Below are 21,880 nucleotides of genomic sequence, written 5' to 3' on the forward strand. Positions count from 1 at the left end.
CCTTTACTCTGTTGAAGTATGCTCCCTCTAAGCCGATTTTATTAAGAAGTTTTTTTTTTTTTTATCATGAGTGGATGGTGAATTTAGTCAAATGCTTTTTCTGCATCTTCTGAGATGATCACATGGTTTTTAGCCTTCCTCTTGTTAACGTTGACTAGTATGTGAATAATTAACCACCTCTGCATCCCGGGAATAAATCCCACTTGATGATGGTGAGTGATCCTTTTAGTGTGCAGTTGAATTCAATTTGTCAACGTTTGTTGAGGATTTTTGCATCTATGTCTATCAGGGATATTAACCTGTAATTTTGCTTTTTTTGTTATGTCTTTTGTTTTGGTCATTAGGGTAATCTGGATGTTTTCCTTGTAGAATCAATCTGGAAGGTTTCCTTCCTCTTCTATTATTTGGGAGAGTTTGAGAAGAAAAGACATTAACTCTTCTTTAAATGTTTGGTAGAATTCACCTGTGAAGGCATCTGATCCTGGACTTTCATTTGTTGGAAGTTTTTTTTTTTTTAAATACCAGTTCAATTTTCTTACTAGTAATTGCCCTGTTCATATTTTCTATTTCTTCCTTTTTCAGTTTTGGAAGATTACATGTTTCCAGGAATTTATCTATTTCTTTCAGGTTGTCCAATTTGTTGGCATATAATTTCTTAGAGTATTCTCTCATAATTTTTTATATTTCTGTGGTGTCAGTTATTATTTTTCCTCCTTCATTTCTGATTTTACTTATTTGAGTCCTCTCTCTCTTTTTCTTGATGAGTCTAAGGGTTTATCAATTTTGCTTATCTTTTCACAGAAGCAGCTCTTAGTTTCATTTATCTTTCTTATTTTTTTTTTTTTAGTTTCTTTTTCATTTATTTCTGCTCTGATCTTTATTATTTCCTTCCTTCTACTAATCTTGGGCTTCATTCACTCTTTCTCCAGTTCCTTCAGTTATAAAGTTAGATTGCTCATTTGGTATTTTTCTTATTTCCTGAATTAGGCCTGTATCACTACAAACTTCCCTCTTAGAACTGCTTTTGCTGCATCCCAAAGATTCTGGATGTTGTGTTTCCATTTGTCTCTATGTATTTTTTTAATTTCCTCTTTGATTTCTTCATTGATCCATTTGTTGTTAAGTAGCATGTCGTTTAGTCTCCCCTGTTTGTATTTTTTTCCAGATTATTTCTTGTAATTGATTTCTAGTTTTATACCATTGAGGTCAGAAAAGATGCTTGATATGACTCCAGTCTTCTTAAATTTGCTGAGACTTGTTTTGTGCCTAACATGTAGTCTATCTTGGAGAATGTTCCATGTGCATTTGTATGTGTATTCTGTCTTTAGATAGAATGTTCTGTATGTATCTGTTAAGTCCATTTAATGTGTCGTTCAAAGCCATTGTTTCTTTGCTGATTTTCTGTCTGAATGAACTATCCATTGATGATGGTCTATTTATTCAGGTGTTAAAATCCCATTATTGTATTACTGTCATTTTTTTCTTTTATGTCTTTCAATCTCTGCTTTATATATTTAGATGCTTCTTTGTCGGGTGCATAAGTTATTTACAATTGTTATATCTGCTTGTTGGATGGATCCCTTTACCATTATGCAATGCCCTTCTTTGTCTCTTGCTACAGTTTTTGTTTAAAAGTCCTTTTGTCTGTACTGCTACCTTGGCTTTTTTCTTTTTCTTCCATTTGCATGGAGTATCTTTTCCATTCCTTTACTTTCAGTCTGCCTTTAGGTCTTGTTTTTTTGTTTTTTGTTTTTTTGTTTTGTTTTTTATCTGTTCAGTTATCCTATGTCTTTCGATTGGAGCATTTAGGCCACTTACACTTAAAGTAAATACTGATAGGTATGTATTTACTGCCATTTTGTTCACTGTTTTCTGGTTGTTTTTGTTTCTTTCTTTTCTCTTCTTTTTGAGAGAAAGAGAGAGCGTGTATGTGAGCAGGGGGAAGGGGCAGAGGGAGAAAGAGAGAGAATCTTAAGCAGGCTCCATGCCTAGTGTGGAGCTTGATAAAGGGCTCGATTTCACAATCATGAGATCATGACCTGAGCTGAAATCAAGAGTCGGATGCTTAACCAACTGAACCGCCCAGGCTTCCTATGTTTCTTTCTTCTTCTCTTGCTCTTTCCTTGTGTTTGATGGCCTCCTTTAGTGTTATGCTTGGATTCCCTTTTCTTTATTCTTTGTGTATCTATTATAGGTTTCTGATTCGTGGTTACCATTGGGTTCATATATAACATCCTATGTGTATAGCAGTCTAGATTATGTTGATGACTATTTAAGTGCATTCTAAAAGCACTAAATTTTTATTTCCCCTCCAGGTTATGTATATGATGTCATATTTTACATCTTTTTAATTTGTGTATCCCTTGACTAATTTTTGTAGATATAATTGATTTTACTTTTATGTTTTAATCTCCATACTGACTTTATAAGTGATTAATCTACTACCCTTACTATATGTTTCCTTTCACCAGTCAAATGCATAATTTCCTTTCACCTTTCATAATTTTCTTACTTCCAGTTATGGCCTTTTTCCCCTCACTTAACGAATTCCCTTTAACATTTCTTGTCAGACTGGTGTGGTGGTGATGAACTCTTTTAGCTTTTGTCTGGGAAACTATCTCTCCTTCAATTCTGAATGATAACCTTACCAAGTAGAGTATTTTTGGTTGTAGGTTTTTTCCTTTCAGCACTTTGACAATATAATGCCACTCCCTTCTGGCCTGCAAAGTATCTGTTGAAAAACCAGCTGAGAGCCTTTTAGGGTTTCTCTTGTATATAACTTTTCTTTTCTCTTGCTGCTTTTAAGATTCTCTCCTTATCATTACTTCTTGCCATTTTAATTATGTGTCTTGGGGTGGACCTCCTTCAATTTATCTTGTTAGGGAATCTCTGTGCTTCCTGGACCTAGATGTCTGTTTCCTTCCCCAGATTAGGGAAGTTTTCAGCTATTATTTGTTCAAATAAATTTTCTGTCCCCTTCCTCTCTCTTCTCCTTCTAGAATCCCTATAATGTGAATGTTATTGCACTTGATGATGTCACAGAGTTCCCTTAACCTATTCTCATTTTTTATTTTTCTTTTTGCTGTTCATCTTAGTTGCTTCCCACCACCCTGTCTTCCAGACCACTGATCTGTTCTTCTGCATCCTCTAATCTGTTCTTAAGTCCCTTTGAAGAAATTTTTCATTTCAGTTATTGAATTCTTCAGCTCCAATTGGCTCTTTTCTATATTTTCTATGTCTTTGTTGAAGTTCTGGGTTCATCCACTCTTTTCTCAAGTCCAGTGAATATCTGTATGGTGATTACTTTAAACTTTTTATGAGGCACATTGCTTATCTGTATTTCATTTAGCTCTTTTATTGTGACTTTGACTTTTTTCCTTTGGGACACATTCCTTTGTCTCTTAATTTTGTCTCTGTTTGTTTCTATGTATTAGGTGGGTCAGCTCTTTCTCCTGGTCTTGAAAGTGGTGGCCTTGTGTAGAAGGTCTTGTGGTGCCCTGTAGCACAACTCCTGCCCCCGTCACCAGAACCAGGTGCTCTAAAAGTGTTCCCTTTGTGGGCTGCATGTTCCCTCGTGTTGTGGCTGAGCTGCAATTGCTTTCTGACTAGCTGGCTGCAATGACTTGCTTTGCCTACTCTTGGTACACTAGAGTTTTCTCCCTGTCTGTTGAGAGGTTCAGCTGTGGTTGCTGTTGGCTCTTTGGTCAGCGAAGCCAGCACTCAACCTAACTGTCTGCAATTAACCTCTCTGCCACAGCTACAGGCAGGGTTTGCTCCCTGTGTGGCCAGCTAAGAGCCCTGGTTGCAGGAACTATGGACCTGCTGGTGCGTGGGGTTATCTCTCCCCATCCTAGGGCAGGAGTCAGTCCCAGCCAAGGCTGCCTACTAGGTGTGGTGATGCTGTAGCCACCTTGGAGGGATGCTTGACGAAGCAGCTGTGGTGAGTGGGGCAGGTCTGCAGGAGAATGCCAGGCTAGGGCTCATGGTGCTACAGGTTCGATGGACAGTGTTAGAACGGATTGGCTCCTGCAAGTCAGTCTAGTCATCTAGGTTGAAAAGGGGCAGGAAAAATGATGCCTGCTAGTGCTTTTGTTTCCAGAGAAATCTCCTACAGATCCCTGTACCTCCAGCACACATTTTGAGATTAGTCAATAAACCTCCTACAGGTATGTCCCTGGCACTTTCAAACTGCTATTTCTGTACTGTGTCTCAGGCTGAGTTATTTAACGTGCTGGCTCTTGAAGGGCAGGGACTTAGTTTCCCATCACACTCCAGTTCTTTCAGAGTTAATTAAGTCTGCTGGTTTTCAAAGCCAGATGTTAGGGGATTTATCTTTCCAGCGCAGGTCCCCAGGGTCAGGGGTGGCCAGTGTGGAGTTTGATCCCCCTTGTTTTCCCTTCTCTATGAGAAAATGTGTTCTGTTTGTAGTTTGGTTCCTAACCACACTTCTACCCCTCCTACTCTTTCTGATGTGGCCTCCTGTCAACAGTTAGTTGAAGAAGATACATTCCGCCAGTCTTCAGGTCGTTTTCAGAGTTAGTTGCATAATGTAGTTGTTGCCTTGATGTGACTGTGAGACAAGGTAAGCTTGGGATCCTATTCTCACACCTTTCTCAAAAGGTCTGGGTTCATGTTTTAGTGAACATAGCTCTATTCGTTTTTTTTTTCAAACAATAAAAAGGAAGGACTTCTCACACATTTTAAACTTTTTGTGCTACCATAAGAGAATTTTGAATGTCTGCACTTAGAATCCTTCATATACGTCCATTCATTACATCTTAAGAATGGTCAAGAAAGGGACATTATGCTGACAATGATCAACAATAAAGCTGATGAACCTGACATCTATAAAACTGTGAAGGTACCAACTGGAGAAATAAAAAAAAAATCCCAGAAAATCCCCAAATACTTTAGGGACATATACAGATCCAACTCCTCCTTTTAAAGCTTCCCAGTCCTCCAATCCTCACTCTTTTCTCCCAATGTCTACCATACTTACCTCGACTATTCATTCTGGCCCTTGGTCACATACCGCCATGCACTATACTTCAAATGCTTCGTGTTTACATGTGTCATCTCCAAAACAACTTCTCTATAGACAGGGAACATATTTTATACTGGTATTGCGTCCCACACACCATATCCTGTGCCTAACAGAGTTCTCCACAAAGAGCAAATCCTCAATAAGTACTGATTTGTCCAAGAACTAATTTTAGGATAAATTTTTAAAAACTTGGGTCAACAAAGATAACTCATACATTAGGAAACTGTACAAAATAAAGACATAAATTGTTCAAGGGGGCATTTAACTGAAGTTCAATGTAAAAGTAACATTGGTGAAAAAGAGATCTGGAATGGGAGGGTGGGAACAGGTTATAAGGAGCTTTAAATGTTCTACCGAGGAGTTTAGACTTCTGTAGGCTGCAAGAAGCCACAGCTGATTTTTAACAAGGGAGAGTCAATGAGTCCATTCATTCATTCATTCATTCAACAAATATATATGTATTGAACACCTTGAGTGCCAAACACTTTGCCAGGCACTGGGAATACCACAGTGACCACAGGAGACAATAACCCCTGAGCTTATGTCACAGTGAGGGAGAGAGATAATAAGCAAGCAAGCAATACATATAGGATGTCAGAAGGTGATAAAATCTTTGAAAAAAGGGGCACCTGGGTGGCTCGGTCAGTTAAGCGTCTGACTTCAGCTCAGGTCATGATCTCACAGTTCATGAGTTTAAGCCCCGCATCAGGCTGTGCTGACAGCTCAGAGCCTGGAGCCTGCTTCGGATTCTGTGTCTCCCTCTTTCTCTGCCCCTCATCCACTCGCACTCTTGTCTCTCAAAAATAAATAAACATTAAAAAAAAAGATCTTTGGGGAAAAGGAAGGAAAGGAAAGGAAAGGGGCACCTGGGAAGGAAGGTGGTCCCAGCACTCCACAGGGCAACAGGGAAGGCTTCCCTCAGGGAGTGGGAGAGGGCCCTGAGGCTGCAGGGGGAGACCTACTCCTTACTGTGTGTACCATGGGCTCTCCTGCCTGTTCCCACAGTCCCACAGTCCCACAGACCTACTCAGGCTGTACAAGCATTTTAATGGCCAGAAGGCAATTCAAAGATTCCAGTCCTCTTTCACACTCTGGGTTCTGGGCCTCTTCCTCCCCTCATTCTCTTGGCTACCCCACCCCATCCAGATGGATTTCTGATGCCATCAGGATTCTCCAATTTAAGGCTGGGTGGCACAGCCATCTCAACCTCTCATCTTCCTTTGCTGATTTCCCTGAGCCTGGCCTATCCCCAGTCTGGCTTCTGAAGCTCAGGCCTCCTTTGGACTTTTCTTTGGTTCCTCAGAGTCCAGCCTCCTCCCCAGGAGGTGCTCTCAGTCGCAGGTAGAAAGCCGGTTCTGGCTCCCCTTCTGATTTCCTTCCCACCTGAACATCCCCTCCCAGAAACAGGCTGCTGCCATGGATGGCAACAGCAGCACCCAGGCCACCATAGGGGACTCCATGAGCCAGAGCAGGGTCAGGGAGCAGCATCGGGCAGGTGCATGTTGCACATGTGGGTGTACATGTAAATATGCAATCATGTATGTGTGTGTGCATGCCCGGGTGTGTCCAAGAATGGTGTGAGAAAGGGGTGTGAGCATGCAGGCAGAAGCAAATGGAATCTAGAAAAGTGGGAAGAGGTGAGTGTTCACAGAGACAAAGAAATGCAAACATTTGCCAAGAGAGAAGGAAAAAAAGTCCCAAAAGAAAACTCCACAGGTTAGCAAGGCACAAGGGTAAAAAAAGTAACAGGGAGGTATTAGTATTAAAAACCCAAAATGCTGCGAAGATGGCAGGAGACAAAACAAAAAAACAAAAAAGCAAAACAAAAACAACCCCCCCCAAAACCAATCTGCCTAAAATGAAGTATGAAAGAGGTAAGACTGACCCAAAATTTGAACTAATAAAATTCTAATTCTGTGCTTCCCTCTTAAGCATTCATTTCTCAGATCAAGGCTCTCGTAGCAAGAGTAACTAGGAAACAAATGACAGAACATTCCTAAAGATGAAGTTCAGAAGGAAACAACTTGAAATTCTAGAAATTCAGTTGCCTTCACTACAAAATGCAAAAGGGGAAGGCTCTCGGGTAAGACCGCTGTGGAACAGAGCCAAGATACGGATCCTGAATGGCCTGGCCAAACTGCAGGCAAACGAACCAAAACTAAACAGGAAAACAAGAATGTTCACATGTACAGGCGCAGGTCAAGAGGCTGCAACACAAAAACACACACTGAAACTCCCTGGGACACTCAGGGTCTCCAGGCAGCTCCTTGACCATGGAAATGAGGCAAGGCCCTTCCTCCTGCGATAACTGTCCCTTCTCCACTCTGCTGTTTCCTCTGACTCGCATTTTCTGTTACCCTTCCTCTTGGAATCTTTTAACAATGACTCACACGGCAATAGGGCTAGTCAGCAATACCACGGCCCTCCGCAGTCGATGCTGTGTAGGAAGCAAGCAGCTCCGTGGACTGTCGTCAGTACCCGTTTTTTCCTTTCTCTGTTCAGGGAGGATTTGCTTTTCAGCCACGTTTCCCTCAAAACACAGTCCTGACAGGAGATGCTTACTACACAGATTTCTAAACGATGAAATGATCTGACTTTGGCTACTTGGTCATAACGAAACTAAAAACACTAACATGAAAAAACAATAGTGTGATCATCTCACCTACAAAAAACAACTTGATACTTGGGTGAAATCATGAGACCAGAAAAAAAAAAAAAAGCTCAAACTACTCAAACTAATATTTTCCAACCTTTCACTAACAGCTAGGGCTAAAACCACATGTTGTGAAGGTCTTGCACTGCGTTATTATTAGAAGTCACAATTCTATTGATACTGATGAGTCATTTGTATCGGCGGAAACCAAGAACTTCCATCAACATCATGTTACACACAGTCGCTGTGGCTTGGCTTTTTCTTTATTACTGGTCAGAGCTGCTTCAGAATGCTTACTGACTGAAAAAAAAAAAAAAAAAAAAAAAAAAAGGAGGAGCACTCCTTAAGGATGTGAAAGCTTTCCTTCCCCAGCTGATCTCGTTATTCATCCTTCTCAGGATAGTTTAGGGTGACTTGATCAACTCGTGTCTACAAAAAAGGAAGTTTATTTAGAAACCTCAAAAAAGGTAACATTTCACACTTTCCGATGAAAATAAGCAGAACTGAACTCCAAAAACAAACAGTGAAACCATCTTTGAAAACACATGTCAGATTTAAAATGACCTGAGGTCAGGTTTCTTTCTTTTCTTTTCTTTTCTTTTCTTTTCTTTTCTTTTCTTTTCTTTTCTTTCTTTCTTTCTTTCTTTTCTTTCTCTTTCTTTCTTTCTTTCTTTCCTTCTTTCCTTTCCTTTCCTTTTTTTTTATAACCTTAATAACATGCAACAGATATAAACAAACTCTGTCATCACTGAAGGGCTTGCACCACACAAAACCATGTCAGGCTAGCCACTGTGCACCCACTCCCCTACTTCCCCACTCAAGGCACATGCTCCTTACGGAGGGAGAAGTAGGTCAGGTTTCAGTTACACCAAGAAAACCTACGCTAAAGGTTTATGAAAGTTCCTTCTGGTGCTAAGGAAGAAATAACAGCATATTCCTTTTCCCCTATTCTCATCCCCTCACCCTTCTCCCCTTAAAGATTCTCAGAAAATTAAAATGAAGTAAAAATCCATTTCCCTGAGGGATTCCCAGAAATGCCACGGTGCTTATGCAGTCTCTACAAAGGTAGAAATATGCCCAGTATTCTGCCCTGCAACCAAAAGGCTATGATGGGCTGCTGGAAGGAGGAAACCCAGATCAGCAGTGACTACAGATCTGAAAATAGCCTGCCAGAAGCTCAAAGGCCCGGTGCTCTCCAAGGGCAGCACCAGGGCTGTGGGCAGTTTACAGTGCGGCCAGCTGAGTGCCACAAGAGCTCCATGAGTCAGCAAGCGCCTCTGGTAGGAAACTGCTGACATGCTAAATTACTCTTGCATACATAAGGTGCACACACCTACCCAGCAAAAATCAAAACAAGGTACACGCAAATTAGCAAACAGGAACCTCTCTACCCTTGCAGTTCTATTTTCTAAGGTTAGACCAAAAATATAAATAACCTATATGCCACTGCCCCAAAAGTAGTGGCAACAACCAATAATAATTAATAGTGGTAATAAACAAACAACTCACTCTCAGTGTTGTGATGTGTGGAACAGCTGCATTCAAATCTTACAAGCCAGTTAATTTTAACTGGTTTTAATTTTAACTGGATTTAACTGCTTTTCCTCCCTTCTGAAAAATCAAAATAGTTGCTATATCGACCACAAAAACTGGTAACAGACAAGCACAGTTCCTGTTTTTCAGAGGGGACTTACTTTCAAACCCACAATATCAAGATGCTTAACATAAGTGGAAATTTAAAATTTATTGTTTGATGTGGGAGACTTAAACCTGTATACTAATTCAGATCCCACAAATGTTAGAGTAATTACATCTCAGGTTTGTCCTACGCGTCTTTCATCTCTGTTCTCTCTTTTAATACAGGATCCAAAAATCTACAGGAAAACTCTTTGGAACTCAGAACACATTTTCCCATAGAGACAATGCCATGCTAGTGAGCTAGCATTCCAGGATATTCCATGAAACAGTTTCAAATGTAAAATACAAGTGAGATGTTCAATTGCAATTTAAAAAAGAGAAAATAATACTATAATAATTGTTCCAAAACCAATTAAAACTTAAAAAAAAAAACCCTCTTGACTGACTGTGTTTGAGGAAGCATCTAATTAGAGGAAGATAAGGGACAGTCTTCTAAATAAGACTTTTGGTCTTCATCTTGTCTCACTCTGGTTCTTTCAACATGGTTTAAAAGATTAATTTCACTTTGAAATGCATGGCATTCTCTTACTTTGGCATAATGTATCATTAGAAAAATCTTTATGTTTATCAGTTGTGAGCACTGATTTTTTTTTTTTTTTTTTTTTTTTTTTTGCTTCAAAAGAAATGATCAAGAGTTGGAAGAGGAAAAAATGAAGGGAAAATGGCTATAAGAAGGGGATACTAGTGAGTGAGGAACAGAAAGAAATGGAGTCAGGGAGAAAAGCAGGCATGGTGGTATAACTAAACTAGGGAGACAGAGGAAAGGTAGGAATTGGGTGCCCCACTAGACAGGGAAGTATTCCACCCAGCTACTCAGTGATCTGACCCACAGTGAAGGAAGGAATCCAGCAGGATAGTTCCACAGACTGGCACTAGATGGCGCCATCAACTCAACATAGCATGGTTGCTGGAGGACTTTGCCTTGGCGGATGGGTAGTTCAGAAGGCAGTTCAGACTCCACAACTGGGTATTTAACAGGTAACAGGTCTAAACTAAGCATTGTTTCATTAGTCAATCAACTTCTCCAAACATTCAGATATAATCACCATGCTAACAGCATAGGTCATGCCAATTTTTAAATAAATTTATCAACTCAATTTTTAGTAATAAAACAGGGTGTGGAGGCAGGTGAGTGGGGTCCACTGCTTTTTTTTCCTCCTAAAATTCAACATTTAAGGACAACAGCATACTTTGAGTTCACTGCTACTGAATGACAAGAATTCCTAATTATAAACCAACTGGCTTTCTCCTGTAGTTCTATTTAAATGTCAAATAACATACCATCTTGCTACACAGGTTTATGTGATCAGATCCAGTGTTTGTCAAGAGGAAGGTGGTGTTCACTGACAAATGTATTAAAACATTAAAAATCATCACCTCCTTATATTTTTAATAATACAGTGGTTTTTATCCTTTAATCTGCTTATCTATATTCTCTGTCCAGGACTGGATTTATAAACACCTTCTCCTCACTCAGAGATGTCCTCCCATAACTAGGTTACAAATGTGTGAAATCTTACCATTCCCAGTGATAGAATTTTGCTTCTTTGGCTTTGTCTCCTATTAACATGCTGATGATTCAGAAAGAAGTGATGTACTAGGTATGCTGTTATTTACACCCTAGTAAAATTTTCATAAAATCTCTTTCTGAGCTTCGTTTTGAAAGGGAACAAGGGGACTAGTTAAGGGCACTGGTGGCCGAAAGCAGCACAGCAAAGACTGCAGAAGGATGGAATGAGGCCGGTGGAAGGAAGAACTGATCGCAAACCTTGCTTAGCTTTACAATTGCAGAAAGGATCATCATCCCTGACACTGATCTTACTAAGGAGATAATATGAAAAGTAAGGGTTAACTCTAAGTATGTCTACATTTTCCTCTTGCTGAGAGGGTAATAATATCTTTATAGTTAATTTCTTTTTTTTTTTTTCATAGTTTGACTCTTCAGGGCTCATTCATTTGCATAATATGGAATCTTGAACCCATATAGATATTCTACAAATCAATGCAAGTAATTCTTACACGAAATCAGCTGCTTTAATTTAAGCTCATCATTGTTTGCATAGAAATCTTTATGCACTCATCTGCTTGATTTTTTTAATCACTTAAAACCTCCAACAGTGACACACTAAGCATCTCCTCATTTAGCCATCTCCAAAATTTGAACTAAATACTGAAAAATAAGCACAGTACATTCATATGCTAGATGATTTTCCAAATTGAGCTTCAAATGTGTGCTTGATGTCCTAGTAGCTCCCAAGAATGCCTCTTGACTAAGGAAGACCAACTTAGATGTCCAGCCCAGGGCAAAGCTGAATCAGCATTCCAAACAGTGACCCTGCAAACCTGAGTAATCAGGGTCACTGCCAAACCAACTGCCTCGCTGAGTCCTTTAAAACCATTCAAATCCCCAGTTGAGAGTTGCAACATGCTAATCTGGCAAGATAATCTCTTCCTAATAATAAATTAAAAAATAAATAATAAATAAATTGGGGAGAATGAGAGCAAAGGTTACCTGCTTTTATCTGTTACTAATAGCTAATATTTCTAATTAGGAGCTCTAATGGAATTGGTTTTGGATGAAATTCTTCCTCCTCAGTAGAATCATTTACCTATATAGGAATAGTTTTCCTTCACCTTTCCTACCCTCATTTAAAAAAATGCTAAAAACAAAGTCTTCACTTAACAAGAGGTAGAAGCTTGTACTACAGGAAAATCCTGGGGACAGGGCCATGGGATTCACGTTGTCTAGTTCTTCTTTATGTCACCACTTCTGCTCTCTGATCCCCAGTGGACACTTAGACCTGAGGAATGAAATTATTAGAAAGTGAATCATACGAAAGACAAAAGATGTATTCATTAAAGTTCACTGACACATGATTTTTTCAATTTTATCGTTCAGATAGACATCAACAAAATATCCAATATTTCAGAGTGAGTTGGCCTATATTTCCACTTCTGAGAACTGCTAGAGAGCAAAAACGAAAAGTGGGGGACGGGGGGCAGAACAGCATGGCAGTTAAGAGAACAGGCTGTAGCATCAGATACCTAGTTTCCAATCCCAGCTCTACCTCTCATTAGCTGGTTGACATCTGTGCCTCAGCTTCTAATGATCACACCCAGCTCTGGGTTGTTATAAGGATTAAATGAGTTAATATGAATAACACACATAGGAAGCTCCCAACACAGGCTAGCTATCATCCAAAGAAAAAGAGTTTTAGCATACGGTACAGTAGTTTGTTTTAAATAGATACCGTCAAAACTCTTAAATTGTGCTAAGAATGGTCTAAATAATCCTTCCTGGGCTGCAGAGGCTAGAAACCTTCTTGCTTTGGGGTAGGCAGGGGGTTCATACAGAAGCTGGGCTCACATTTTCATTGAAGATCCTTGCCTAGGTCAGACACTTACCAGCCAACTGGGAGGAATGTCTGTGTAACTTCTAATCATTTAAATGTGGTCAAAATGACCCTAAATATGTTCAAAATAAAAACGCTAACTTGCATTGTTTTCCAACTATGGAACTGAACAGTATTCTTGGCAATTAATTCTGTTTTTATCAGGTTCTAAAGACACAGGTAAATAAATCAATTCTGGACTCTGTATACAGGAATCATTATTTGCCAAAATGGCCCCAAGGGTTATATCATGGTTTATGCAATACTCCAAAGGGCCAAAGATAGTAGTGAATTAATAGGATTAGGAGGCTAGGAAGAAATGACAAGCTCCAAATTTCAGATGGGCTCGGATAGGCAGCTCATTCCATAATTCCTCAGGAAGGGCTGCCCCAACTGCCCAGCCTGGTCACATTCCCCCATTACACCCCCCCTGGAATGGAATACCTTTCCTTTACAGAACGTGCAGTGGGTGATCTGTTACTACCTAATTAATGTCATCTCTATGGCATTCTTCACTAGGGCAGGGACTAGAACTGGATCTGTGACCCCTTACCGCTTTCCACTAAGAGCACTATGATCACCTAACACCATGCCTGTCACATAAGAGATATTCAGTAGATGTTTATTTATGGAATGAATGAGGCATCTATCCCTAAAGAATGGCACTTCTGAACACCTGGCCCATTTTGTTGCAACCCCAAGGTTCTAATACAGAATGGGAAGAAAATAAAAACTGCCACTAATGTGTGGATACTGGGATACTAAGGAAACTTCTAGTCTAAGCCTTCTGGGTCAGACTCATGAAAAGTCCTGAGGAAACTCCTGAAGCATCTGCAGAAAATGACAGGGGAGAGAGAAGAACAGTGCAAGACTGGAATTGGAGGACCTGGAAGCTCAAATAGATTTCTTCTGAAACTAACCTGGAGTCTGTGACACGCTAGCTGCAGACACAGGAACAAATGAAAACAATTACGAGAAGAATAGGAGGATTGGACAGTGGAGGATTTAAATGCTTGGGGAAGGAGAAGATGAAAGCAGACACAAAGACAAGAGGGAGCTAGCAACCGAGCTCCAGTTCTCAGGGGCATCAGCAGTGTGTCCTACAGCCTTCAGGAGATGAACAAAAAAGTCAGTGAGGAAATGACCCATCTCAGAACCAAAGGACAATTTATTATCAGGCTAAGGAACAAAAGAGAAGTTAACCAGGGGAATATGCTGGAGAAATGATGATTATGAAGTCACTGGGGAAGACTGAGAGACATCTTGGCTGTAATTCCAATGACTAGAATGAACGAGTACATACGTGAAATGCTTTCAGATTGGGGAGATTTATTATTTTGGAAAAGATAGCTCAAGGAAAAACAAAGGCAAAAATCCTGCCTGATTTGTGAGGTAGTGCCACTGGTATGGCAAGGTTCAATTTCCATATTCTTTAGAAAAGAAATGGTCCTTGAAAAGGACAGAGTAGTGATTCTAAGGATACTTCCAGCTGTAGGGAGGCTAAGCAGCATGCTGATGGTAAGATTATGTTTCAGGTTTAGGTAGACTAACATTTTAAATCAATAAGAAAGAAAAAAGAGGGGGGGGGGGGGAAGAAAAGTAAAAGGAAAAACCCTGAACTGACAAAGAAAACTACTTTGCTATGAAATGTTGTTCCAGGCCAAAAAATAAAAAAAGGATATTCTGGGCAACCTTTCTAAATTTACAAAATGTTTAGTTCACAGCAGGTTTCACTTTGGACTTGAACTATCTGTAAATATTTACATAAAATTTAAAGATGGGCCAGGAGTAGGTCACACACTCTCACTGACAAAACAGGAGCGATTTTCTATGATTCCCAGGGTCTTGGTGCTGCTTTGCGTAATGTAGCTCTAGCTGTGCCAGAAGTTTATGCCCTTTTCCCCCAAAATGCAAATTTTTACAACCAGCCTTGGCTTCTGATCCTCCAGTGCCTCTGCTAGGGTCCTATGTCACTGGAACTTCTGTAACATCCAGTTAGTAAGAGAGGAACAGGAAGGTAGATGCAGTGTCTGCTGTATAAATGCAGGTTTTGGCAAATATGTCGCATCTGGTACTGTTCTATGTTCCTTGTCCATGAGAGTAGGAGCCATGTCCTCTGTTTAATATGGTTCCTGTGCACACCTAGTCATTGACTCAGGGCTAGACTGTACATACAGGATGGGGAATAACCTTTAGACAGTCCAGAAAACACATACAGCATTCAGGTGAAATTCTTTACAACATAAAATGAGAAAATTCCTCTTCTGCAGAATGGGCACAATGCCTACTTCCCAAGGTTGCTTTGAGGAGTCATCGAGGCAAGTACAGAGAAAGTAGTTAACACTGTTCCTGGCACATATTGAGCCTTCAGTAAATCACAACTATTATTTTAGTGGGTGTTCTCAAATGTCAAATTCTCATGTAGGTCCTCAGGCATTTAATAGCCAAGTTACCCCATCTGGTCAATAACACCTAAGAAGATGACAGGTTATTCAAAAGGAATGGATTATTTACCTTCAGAGGATTGCCATGGCACCCATGATATTAAGTATGTGGCTCTTCATGTTGCATTCTCTATCAGAAAGAAAGTTATCAATCCCTGAGTGGGACTCAGTTTTGATTTCAAGTTTTGTTTTTCTTATATCTTTCAATTTTCTGGATAGCTACAGACATTTACTTGGTGGAGACTCATAAATCATCTACTATGTGCCAGGCCTTTAGAAAATAGCCAAATACAGCAATATTAAACAATAAGAAGTTTTAGCCCATTCAGTGGCAGAAGAAAGGTTACCTAAAAGAAAGGCAGAAGAAAGGCCATCTCTAGCTATTGCATACATCCTCATCCAGCATTTAAAAAATTTTTGAGGGGTGCCTGGGTGGCTCAGTCGGTTGAGTGTCTGACTTCGGTTCAGGTCATGATCTCGTGGTCTGTGAGTTTGAGCCCCACATCAAGTTCTGTGCTGACAGCTCAGAGCCTGGACCCTGCTTGGGATTCTTTGTCTCCCTTTCTCTCTGCTCCTCCCCCACTCAAGCTCTGTCTCTCTCTCTCTCTCTCAAACATGAATAAACGTTAAAAAAAATTAAAAAGTTTTTTTTGAACTAGTATTTTAAACTTAGAGCTTCCACATAAAAATGCAGATATCCTGCTTCTCTTGGATAAACCAGGTAACATGGTAACACAAAGCCAGTATTCCCACCTATTCCTGTGTGGCAACAGTCAACAAGAAGCTAAGACAAAGTAGTGGTTGCCCTTCCCTACTATGCCCCCCTCCTCACCAGGAGAGTGAAAAATGAAAATGAAGGGCCCCGAATTCAAGAATTATTAACAATTTCAAGATGATTAACAACAGATGATTCAACCAAGTGTGAGATCCTTCTGAGCAGGGGGGGAAGGGTACAACAGAGCACACACATGCCCACGAAGCTGGTCTTGCACCACACCCCCTCAGCAAAACAGGAAGGGTATTTATTTCTCTAAGTAATTCTGTGATTCATTCAGTAATGAAGCCAGCATTAACAACAAGCCAGCTACCATACCCCCCCCCCCCAAATCTGAGGGACAAAAAGTAGGGGAGTGAAGCCCAGCACACTGAGCTAGAGAGCCTCTAAGGATCTCTCTCCACCCTTGTTAAGGCTGGATCCATACCAGAGATACTAAGCGTGAGTTAATCCAAATAAAATTAAACTGCTCCCAACGATATAGATTGGCCTGAGCCCTATTGTTGGCATCACAGGAGTCCCGATCAACCATTCTGAGGAACAGCTCACAAGCGCTAATGAGTAAGTCCCGTTGGCTGTGCAGACAGTGGGCCCAGAAGTGAAGGGCCAGCCTAGGAGAGATTTGAACATGAACCTGACCATCTGGCTCTCCGTGACTCACTTTGATCACAAAATGAATTGCAACAAATTGAAGAGCACATGGCTAGAGTTAATTGTCTCATCTGTAATCTGAACCCACTTTTAAGCAGTTGTTATTACCCTCTATCAGGTGGAAACGTTTCCTACCATCACTGCAAAGTGCATTTCCTGATGAACTGTAATGGATCATTAAATTCCATATCTGAATAACAATACTTTGCACTTATGCAGTGCCTTTCATCCAGGGATTTCAAGGCAGTTTGCAAATAATTAAGCCCCTCATACAGCAGCCAGAGGTGAGTGACTGGAAAGAACTTGCCTGAAGATACTGAGTCAAAGGCACGATTCAATAGAAAGGGAATAAATGGCTTCCTCCCAGGCATTAGCAATACTGAAAAGTGAACTGGGGCGGGGTGGGGGGGTTGTTCTGATGACCCCCCTCCCTTGCTGCCTAACCCCCTCTTCTCTATGGCAGATTCTCACATGCAACCTACAAGGAACAGAAAAATAACTAACAAGGGTATTTATAATTTAGCTATGAGTTCAGACACACACATGCATGAAGAGAATGTTTTCCCATATAATCCTGGCATATGCAAAACGAACTGACATTTCAATCCACCTGCAGAAGCAACAGATACCAGAGGAATTAACTCAACACACTTATGATTACCAAATGTCAAACCCAAACCCTTCCAAAATGCAAAATGAAAATATTGCCCTGCACAAATTAGAGTGTGTTCTAACAAAAGTACTTTTTATTCCATGGTTGTGTATTCCATTTTGGGGACCCCCCCCCCACTTTGAATGACATTCAAGTTTCAGGAACAGCAAATAGGACAGAATTGGGCAATCAATGTATTCTCTAAACCAGAACACTAAAAAGGAAAAACATTTCAGTCACCACAACTTTTGTGGTGAAATTATAAACTCCTGAAAAACTGAATTTATAATGGAAATGCTGACAGACCTTTCACTGGAGCAGTCTGAGTGCAACACTGTAATTTAGCAATCTCTCTTACAGACTAAAGACTAATTCTAACAAGATGTCATTTTGACTCACGTTTATTACTACCTGCAAGAATGAAAAATGCCATTTACTCGGGAGCTGCCGGAGAACCAGGGTGGGGCAATCTCACATTTTAAGCAAGACGCCCGCTGCCTTACCAAAATAGCCCTCTCCACGGAAAGAGTGGCAGCCTTTCACGCTCAGCTTCTTTCATGTCAGCCAGAGCCTTCGCAGCTCGACATGCCTTTCCTACATGTTACATTTTAATGATCTGAGAAAACCGTTATCGGAGTTAACATCTCTAATTTTACTCTAAACAGACAAAAGCAAAATATCTCATTAGGCATCCTCTCCGCCAAGGTTCCCACTAGGCAGAAAAGGATTTTTATCTAAAGTAATTACCCTTTTCAGTTAAACACACGCAACAGATGAAATTTACACACAGTGCGACTACAGCACTAGACAGCAAAGGTGGAAACCAAGGAACGCCGCGTCTCGCTCCCCGCGGATCCGCGGGGAGTCTGCGGCGCAGTAGGGGGTGGGGCGCCCTCGTCCCTCCCATTTCTCGGGGGCCACGGGTCGCAGCGACCACGGTCACCAGGCGCGAGAGCTGCGAGGCGCGCCTTCTCCGGCCACAGACAAAACCATCGGGACAGCGCCCACACTGGAACTTCCCCCAAGTTGTTAAACTCGCCTACACGCGAGAAGGTGCTGAGGATACTCCGCACGTCCACAACCCCCAAAGCCAGGGGTGCGCGGCCCCCTTCACGTGCATACACTCGGCCCTGCCCGCTTCCTCCCACGGTTCGAGTTCCTGCAAATTCTGGGCCAGATCGAAGTGGACGAGATGCTCACTCGAGTCCCCTCTCGCGGGCAACTGGGGTAGTCCATGAGCGCCGCCCGCCGCCCTCTCCAACGCCACTGGGCTACTAAGCACCCACCCGTGAGAGGAGTACGAAGCGATCACAGGGAGACTCGGCATGGGGAGGTGCGGAGGTGTCCCCTGGATAAACTCCTCTCCTAGGTGGAGCTTGGAAACTGAAGTGTGGGGAGGAAAAAGAGGGTGTGTGTGCGTTGCACTTTGATTTCATGTAGAATCTTGGGGGGGGGGAGGTATAAGGTTTCTATCGCTGAAGGCACGAGCCCCTCGGTTCAAGCTCCCAGGGACGCATTCCCGTAACGCGGTCACTGGATAGTAGGGATTCCACCCAGCGCGCTTCCCTTGGTCTGCGCTGCGAGTCTCCCAGCTTGCCTCTTCCCGGGACCCTAAACTTGGGCTTTGATGCCGCGCCAGTCGCGGAGGTCTCAGCTACCCAGCGGCGACTGACAGCTGAGCGCGAAGGCGCGGTGGCCGCAGTCCCCGCGGAGCAGCCCCAGGCGCGGACGCCGCCGGCAGCTTGGAGGCCGCCGGGCCTGGCGCGGGGATCGCGGGCTGGGGGCCGAGAGCAGGGCCGTGGGTCTGACAGCTGCTCCGGCTTGCGCGGACGCGCGCCTCCCTCCAGCCCGCCCTCCCCACGCCTGACTTATTACCCTCTGCTCCTCCTCCCCCTGCTGTTCCAAAACACCCGTCGACGCGAGCAAAATACAATGCCGCCTCGCCTGCCGTAAACAGCCTGGCGAGAGAGCTCACATTCGCCGCGCCGCGTCCGCCGGCTCGGCTCCCACCCCCTTCCCGTTCCTAGAAAATGCCATAAAAGCGGGCAGGGCGCTCGACGGGCGGCTGCGCGCCGGGCGGCCGGGCTCCCTTCCCGCGTCGCTTCCCCACGCCTCCCCGCCTGCCCCGCGCACCCGCTCCCTCCCCCCGTTAACTTGCCCCGCCGCCCCACCCGGTGCCGGGCCCGGGACCCAGGGCCGGGGACTCACCTCGCCAGAGAACTTTGCGTCCTTTTCCGCCTCCTCTTCCCAGTGTCTTCCCAGCCTGCAGCCCCCTCCCGGGAGCTGGCGCTGTGGGCGGTTCGGGGGTCACCGAAAGCTCTCGGAGAGGACGCGCATCACATGGCAGCTCGTTCCCAGCCCCCCGAGTGTACCGGGTAGGGGGAGGGGAAGGGTCGAGGGGAGGCCGGAGAGAAAGCAAGAGCCCGGCGGCCGCGGGAACAGGCAGGCGGGGTGGAGAGGGCGGCGGCGGGCGCTCACGTTAGCGCTGCTGCGACCGCAGCCCGGGTGTGCACGGTCGCTGCTGCTGCTGCTGCTGCTGCTGAGGCGGCGGCGGCTCGGCGCTGTTTGCTCCGCGCCGCGCGGCTCGCGCTCTCCCCGGAACGCCCACACTCTCAATCGCTACATTGTTGACATTCGGCGCTGACGTCACCCGCTCCCCATTCACAATAACTTTACGGGAGCCGGGCAGCGCACCTCCCCGGCCGCTGGGGCGCCGTACGCCTGGCGACTAGCGTAAGCCGCTCCGCGAATGGCGCTCCGGGGGCTAGGGTGGGGGGCGAGGGGCGGGGGCGGGCGCGCGCGCTCGGCCCGCTCGCGGGAGGGGGCGCGCCTCAGCCGCCGCTGCACTCCCCGCTTTGTGCAGCCGCGCGGTGGGGAGAGCCCCGTGCTCCCGGCCGGACTGAGCGCCTGGCCGGGTCCGGCCTTGTTCGAGACTCGCAAAGGCCTTGAAAGGCAAGGGTTGGGGGCTTGTGGGGGGGGGGGGGAGTGGTGAGGGCTGGTATGGCACGTGGGGAGGGGTGCAGAGCCCAGGGCCCTGCCCCAAGGAAGAGGAGCCAGACGTCGAGACCTGGGATTCCTGGGTTGTCTAGCGTTTCCCAGGAGGGGAGGGAAAAGATGTTCCACTGGCCCCCACCAAGCTAACCTGGCCCCCTCATGAGTGGGGGTGGGGCGAGGAAGAGTAGTTTCCGACCCAACAGCGATGGTGACGGTTGAATCCTTTACCCGAGGGCCTGGGCCCGTCCCGCTGAGCGAGTCTATAGCCCCCACGACTTGGTTTTGGAAGGGGCGAGAGCAATTGCTAAGTGTAAATGGAAAGCCTCGCTTTCAGCTTCAGCCCCAACTCCTCCTGGGTTCCAGCCTCTCCCCTGCCTCTTACTCCAGAGGCTGCCAGGGTGTTGCTGCTGTACTTTAAGGCCATCGTGTGGCTGCCCTGTCAGAAGAAAGCTTGATGGTGGTGAGGATTTTACAGAAAGTAATTAGGACTTAGAGTGAACGAACATTTGCAATAAAAGAAGGTTGTGTTAGTACAGTGCTGGTGCCTGCAACTTTACCCCTGCCAAGGCCAAGAAATTCTGCCACGTTTCCCCGAACACCTATAACTTGGCCCCCTTGTGTACAGGCAGTATTCCATATTATTACATGTGGTGCTGATTTTTAATGAATATTATAAAACTTTGGCTCGCTCTACTGAGAGAAGGATCATAAATCCCCCCCTGTAAAATGGGCACTGGCATATGCTGAGGAAGCAGTGAAGCATTGCCCTGGGAGTCTTGTGATACCAGCCAAAGTGTTACTCTGAACCACCTTCGATTGAGGGCAGAGTTTTAAAAGGCCCTCATTTTGACCGTCTGTGTGGAAAGCTAAGACATGGACCAAAGGAAGCTCAAAAGGCCAGGCTAATTTTTCTAACAGCATTGCAGAGCCTCTCATGTAGGTCTAGAACCACACGGGGAGTTTTTCTCTGCTAGCCTTTATGGTTTTCAGACGAAGAGAAGCCTAAGAGCTAGGAGCAGTTCTCAGTCTCCTGACTTTGGGTCTGGTGCCTCTTTTGATAAAACACCCTTCTTCTTGAGGTCCCTACCTGGCCTTCTGGCAAGGACAGAAAAAACTGAGCCCGATCTGCCCTGGCAGAGCCAGTCCTTAGTCTTGTGGATGGTGATGTTTCTGCCTTCCTCATTCCTGTAAGTGTATGAGTGTCAATGTGATAACTTTGTGCATTTTAATAGCACCAGGAAATTTTTTTCTAGAGCCAGGCTTGAGAAGATCCTTGTGAAGGTCATGCAAATTCATTTCTTTTCAAGCAGGCCATGGCTGCCGGCTGTGATGTGGAGGAGGGGAGGAGAGGGATGTTGCTGGAAGTTGATCTTGCCACCTTGCTTCTGGTCCCAGAGGGTACAACAAAGGCTATTAGGTCATTTCAATTAGTCTACCTGCTAAAGACTCACACTGGAGTTTTCTTAGTTAGAAATTCTCATGTATGAGATGGGACAGCAATTCAAGATGAAAAAAAACAAATGAAACTGTGATAGGTTGTATTACCTAGTCATTCAAAATGATTAAATTCGAACTAG

The 21,880-nt window shown here is 43.8% G+C and overlaps 1 protein-coding gene and 1 long non-coding RNA gene across 3 annotated transcripts in view; one reads left to right on the top strand and one right to left on the bottom strand.

Moving 5' to 3' along the window:
* BACH2 (BTB domain and CNC homolog 2) overlaps window positions 1-19,940 on the bottom strand; it is a 351,002-nt gene extending 331,062 nt beyond the window's left edge. For both annotated transcript variants that reach the window (XM_042939368.1, XM_042939369.1), the window contains exon 1: window positions 19,518-19,940. The gene's annotated coding sequence lies outside the window, so the exon portion shown is untranslated. The remainder of the gene's footprint in view (window positions 1-19,517) is intronic.
* LOC122220178 overlaps window positions 19,932-21,880 on the top strand; it is a 90,716-nt gene continuing 88,767 nt past the window's right edge. The window contains exon 1 of the long non-coding RNA XR_006202703.1: window positions 19,932-20,042. This is a non-coding gene — a long non-coding RNA (uncharacterized LOC122220178). The remainder of the gene's footprint in view (window positions 20,043-21,880) is intronic.

This window comes from Panthera leo, chromosome B2 (assembly GCF_018350215.1).
Source record: "Panthera leo isolate Ple1 chromosome B2, P.leo_Ple1_pat1.1, whole genome shotgun sequence".
Classification (NCBI taxonomy): Eukaryota; Metazoa; Chordata; class Mammalia; order Carnivora; family Felidae; genus Panthera; species Panthera leo.